Source organism: Phlebotomus papatasi, chromosome 1 (genome assembly GCF_024763615.1).
Source record: "Phlebotomus papatasi isolate M1 chromosome 1, Ppap_2.1, whole genome shotgun sequence".
Taxonomy (NCBI): Eukaryota; Metazoa; Arthropoda; class Insecta; order Diptera; family Psychodidae; genus Phlebotomus; species Phlebotomus papatasi.
The window spans coordinates 95,432,763-95,438,506 of NC_077222.1; the positions used below are offsets into that span (position 1 = coordinate 95,432,763).

Consider the following 5,744-nt stretch of genomic DNA (forward strand, 5'->3'; position numbering starts at 1 on the left):
GTATGGTCAGAGCAAGTGATTTTAGCGGGTTTCGGAAAAGGTTCTAAAAGTGCATCGAAATATAAAAGAAAGGGTTTTTAGTTGTTTTAACAAGAATTCCAGCCAAAAAACTTATTTCATTTTAGCAAAAAGTATAAAAGCTGGGATGAATAGGGCAAGGCTTATTGGCTTCACATGTACTCTGGCCTATGGCAATATATTTTATTAACTAGTCTTACGCCACATATTTCCTGAAAAAATTAGGTCAGGTTCATTGAAGAAATATGAGAAAAATATAAAGTGTTCAAAGGCAGAGTATGTACGAAGCCTACAAATCTGTTAAGGTACGTGTTGTAACAATGCACAATTGGTGTTGCTGGTGACACTCACCCTTCTATCAGTGTACAAGTGCCCACATTGGGTGTCATATGCTAACAGTGTTTCTGACCCAAATTCCATCCACTTTCAACAGGTGGAACTTCCTCGAGGCACCAGCCACAAGACACTAATAATAAATAATACCAGTTAAATTGAAAACACTTCACTAGGAGGGAAGTTTTCAAGCATGAATTTTCATTTATTTCAACTTCCGCACCCTCCCACACCAAAAATAGACAGTATCATCTTCAACTGAGGTCTTATTTTTTCCATTTCACTTCCATGCATAATATTTTTGTGAAAGAACAATTTTCATTTGGAACAGAAAATCAACCAAAGAGAGAATGTATACTATTCAGTTGGAATGATAAGCATAAACGCCAGGGATTTTTGAGAGCTAAATTAATTTCGGTGGTTAAATGTGTTGTGCAGGAATAATGAACATACCATTGATCCAATATATGCTCAAATTTACTGCAAAATTATAATTCTCAAGTTTAAAAGTTCATCATGTATTTTAATCCTGGTTATGGCCCACAGGGAATTTGTATCATTTTCATGAATTTGTCTTTCTGCACGCACCAGCATAGAAAAAGTCAACTTTTCATTACTATGTAAAATGCTAAACAGTTGCAGAAGATAATGACAAAGACTCCAAACAGAAATGATATCCAAATGACATTTCTGTCTGGAGAAAATATTAATGCAGTGATCAAGATAGGATTACAAGAACTTTTGCAATTAATGAACAATTCTATTTTGCAGAGAAATATTTTTTGAAATATCTGAGAACACTGTCGCAACAATTGAATTTTTATCAAAATTTCATTATTGCTTACTAAGTCAATTAAATTAGCCTCAAAATTGACTTCAAGCACTACCACAAACTATTTAGCTCTGCCATAAAGTTTTCAATAGCAAGCTATATGATTTTCATGGTGAACTTTTTCCAACTTTATTAAACTATTATAAGTGGACACTTGATTTATTTCCATACCAACCACTCTTTCCAATTAATTATTGTTAGAAAATTATGTGACATTAAAAATATCACTTACAATTCATTGGATTTTAACTGCACTTGAACTGTGACAAATTATAATTCCCATTATTCCCATAACTGAGATTTGATTTCATTAAAATAATTGATATTGCTACTGTCCATTATATTCAACAAATAATAGATATCATGTTAAATTGGTTAGAGAATCTATATGCAAAATTTATCAAAAGCTCTTGTTTGTCTATGCAATCATTTCAATAGAAAACGGATAATAGAAGCATCACACAGGATATGTAGGATATATATAGGATAAAGGTAAAGAATAGATTTTTTATAAGCATTTATTTCCTTTTGTTTTATTAATATTGACTTAGATGTTACACATCTCACCTTATTTTTATTAAAAAGAAACCGACAATTTTCAAACTTATATAACACTTTTTTTTTTAAAAACTCGGTGCTGGCCAAAATCCCGAACGCTAACATTCTGAAAAGTCAAAATTCCGTAGGCCAAAATCCTGAGAAACAAAAATCTCGAAAGCCCAAATCTCGAAAGACAAAATTCCAAAACTCAAAATCCAAAAAGAATTAGAGGATTTTATGCCTAAATCTGTGTATACTGTATACAATTTTACGTCGATGTTCCACTAAAGTCATATACAGAAAAAAATCTTAAATACAAAATTAAAGTTTAAGATTCTCTTAGCCTGATCATAATGTTTGTGAGCTTCACAATTGGTTAGTTGAATAAAATATAGAGGAGACCGGGGTAGAATTAGCCACGCATGGTATTAGGCAGTGGGATGTTATAGCCTGCCGTGGAAGAAATATTGAAGAAATCACTACTTATTCGAAGAAAACACATCCTTTCCTATTCATTGAAATATTTATCAGCTTGTTACAAACATTTTTCTTACAAATTATACGCAATGAAAAATTTCATTTGCTGGCTAATTCTGCCCCGGTCTCCCCTATCATGATCCAGTTCGACTTAAAAACACCATTATAATCTTAAATTAAATAATTATTAAATTAAATTAAATTAAATTAAATTAAATTAAATTAAATAATTAAATTAAATAATAATATTAAATAATCCCTATTTCAAAAGTGCCTCACTTCCCATTATAGGGAGAAGTAGCGCACCTTTGAATTGGGGTACCCGGAGTACCTTTGAATTCGGTCATTTATCCCTTATTTTTAAATGGAACTGGACCATACCATGATACAATTTAGCTTGAGAAACTGGTCGTGAAGCTAAATTAGATTATGATATCCCTGAATTCCTTAAAAAAAAAGAAAAAACCTCTATTTCAAAAGTGCTCCAATTAAAATGTGCCTCACTTCCCATTAAGTTCATTTTCACACGAAAAATAAAAACTTCTAATTTTAAGCTTACCAAATGCTAATCCCAAAATATCCTTAACTTTTTTGTACTTGGAATATTCATTAGGAATAATTTGCTTAATATTTTTGACACGAGATCCCATTGCATCTGGTTGATTATCTAGAATTGTTTCTAATAATATATTTTTTACGAGTTTCCTGCACATTAACCGTGATAACGAGCATTGGTAGAGCTGTGAGCATGTGTATTTTCCTTTGCAATATTTGTGTAAAATATTTTTTCTTGATTTTCGCATGTTTTAAGCACAAGTATTAGACTGTTTGATTTCTTTTTAATAATCAAAAATAAAAATTAAATTAAAAATATTATAAAATAGGTGTGATTATGAAGAAATCACACCTAATGTAATATCATAATTAAGGATATATCGTGTTATCAAGTAATTAAAATCAACTTGTATCCTCTGTATGAAATATGCATAAATGCCGAACACTTATAGAGTTATAAGTGGCTGAACTAAATTGAGACGTAAATTTTTAGTACAAGTTCTCGTACATATGTACTATCATTTATTTTATCTTTGAAATGCTTTAAAGCTCATGACAATCAATGAATGTTATAGGACTACAGAGGTCTTTTAGAAAATCTTCAGACTAAAAGTTTAATATCTTTTCCTAAGGCCTACATCTGCAATTTCTAAATAATAGGAGGTACATTTACTAACTTTGTGAGAACATGAGAAGCGCTTAAAAGTTAAAAAATGCGAAAGTTACCACTAGTGTGATTCGCTATACCAATTTTTATGACACTTGTCACAATTTTTGCGTGACACTTTCACAGAATATAAGAGTTCAATTACTCGGGAAAATTTGTGGGGAAAGAGTTCAAATCAATAAATTTAGAACGAGATTTTCGAACATCTAGAATCTAAATACAACAATAATGAACAGTTTTTACATCAATGGTACTTGGGGTGTCAGTAAAAATATTTCCCGGATGAACGAAATGCTTTTATGATTCGTAAGGAAATTATGATCATAAGAAATCACTCATAAAACATAGAAGTCATAGCATCGTACCTAATGTCTTAACCCTAACCTTTCTATAATAATTTCTCTACTCGCGAAATTTAGAAGATATACTTTCAAAACAGTTGCACTGACTTTGACACATCCTTTTTATAAACAAGTCAGAGGAATAAAATATTTGTTTGCTGGTTTGATTTACAATCCAAAGTAAATTGAGTACTAAAATGAGTACTAAAAAATTGCCCTCCATCTCTGCTAAAATTTCGTGAGCAAAATTGTCGCTAGCTTCTCACTTAAGGATACAGAATCACAAAATATTGGAAAGAGAGAACTCAGTGGGCAATATTTTTTTCGTGAGTCTGTCACTGGTGACAAACATACAAAAATTAGGCGAATGTTGGCATGGTTCGCACAGTGTGAACCTTCAAACAACGCAAATTTTCTCTTTGTTTACAAAGAGCTAGTTCGTCATTTCTTAGCCATAAGATAGATAATTATTAAGCTCATGAAACGAGATGAGAAATGGTAAGTCATCTCTTTGCAAACAAAGAGAAAATTCGCATCGTTTAAAGGTTCACTCTGTGCGAACCATGACTACATTCCCCTAGAGAATTTCCCCAAGGTAAGAGCACTAAATTTAAATATTCTAAAGGTTCAATTGCCTCTAACCATCTTAAGACAAAATTTACCTTAAATACTCGCCTATTCATTAAATTATAGTAAAAGTTAAGCCATATAGCTAAACCTTAAAATCTGAATCTCATATTAGACTAGTGGTCTAGTCATTATTTAGCTTTAATAATTACAGAAGAGGCAAGAATTCTAAAAAATATTTCGACTTGAATAGTAAAATAAGGGCAATCAATGCTCCAGACTCAGTGGTTTTACTTTCTATGTAGAAATTAGAGACTTAGAAACGAGGTTAAACCTAAAACACAAGTAAACTATATAATTAACACAAGAAAGTGCCAAAAAAGTAAAATCACAAACAAATGAGAGAATAGGAGATATTATATTAGTAAATTGGGACTAAAACTTGTTGCACACACTTTTTTACTGGATTTGAGACTTCGCACAGTATGAAAAGTACTTTGTGTGGCTTTTGTGCTAAAATCATGTTCTAAAAATTGACAGTGAAGTAGTAAAAATGAGTGTTGGTGTTATTCCATTGAAAAGTGAAAAAGGGAAATAATTCTCCTAAACATTTATTTTAGTACATGGCTGTTCTTATGTGCTTCTGCGTAATTGACTTGTCTAAGTGTTGGTTCTTGTCACGATTGTTTGATAGTTTTGAAACACAACGAAAATTAAAAAATAAAACAGTCTTGACAGGAACCAACACAAGCAAAAGTCGATAACGCAGAAGCACGTGAGAACAACTATGTACTAAAATAAAATGTTTAGAAATGAGATTTAACCATTTTACTTTTCATTGGAATAGCACCATGACTCATGAGCCTAATGACAAATCTGCCATGTAGAACATTCAAATAGTGGAGTTGGCTTTAGTACAGCCCTGTGCTAAATATTTGGTTTTTGTTATCATACATTCAAATTCTAACGAACAATGAAAAAACATGAATTTTCCTAAATATAATTGTCTTCCCATTTCCGCTTAACCTCTGTTATCCGACAGTTCATTGCTTTATCCCTATCAACACAATTGAAATTGCAATAATTCCGACAAAATATTGAATTGTGGCTATTGAGGCACGCAGAAAGCGAAGTGGATGAGGTATTTTGGCTGAGGGTGGTAAAAAAAATCGAGTCCAAGAGTGAGATTTCATGAGGGAGAAAGATGGAATCATTCACGTCACTGAATAGTAATTAAATCCTATATCTATCTATTCTTATATCGTACACTTTTCCATATACAATACGCACATCGGTATCGCCACCCACATCCCATATAATTTCTCGACATAATTCGTGCTTTTCACTCCGAAGCTCTCCGTTTTGTCGCGTCTATACAATCTCGAAAGCTACAAGTTGCCACGGTTCCTCCCTC

The 5,744-nt window shown here is 32.0% G+C and overlaps 1 protein-coding gene across 4 annotated transcripts in view; it reads right to left on the reverse strand.

Moving 5' to 3' along the window:
• Nucleotides 1-5,744, reverse strand: part of LOC129809850 (uncharacterized) — a 75,708-nt gene that overhangs the window by 45,569 nt on the left and 24,395 nt on the right. The gene's annotated exons all lie outside the window — the stretch shown is intronic.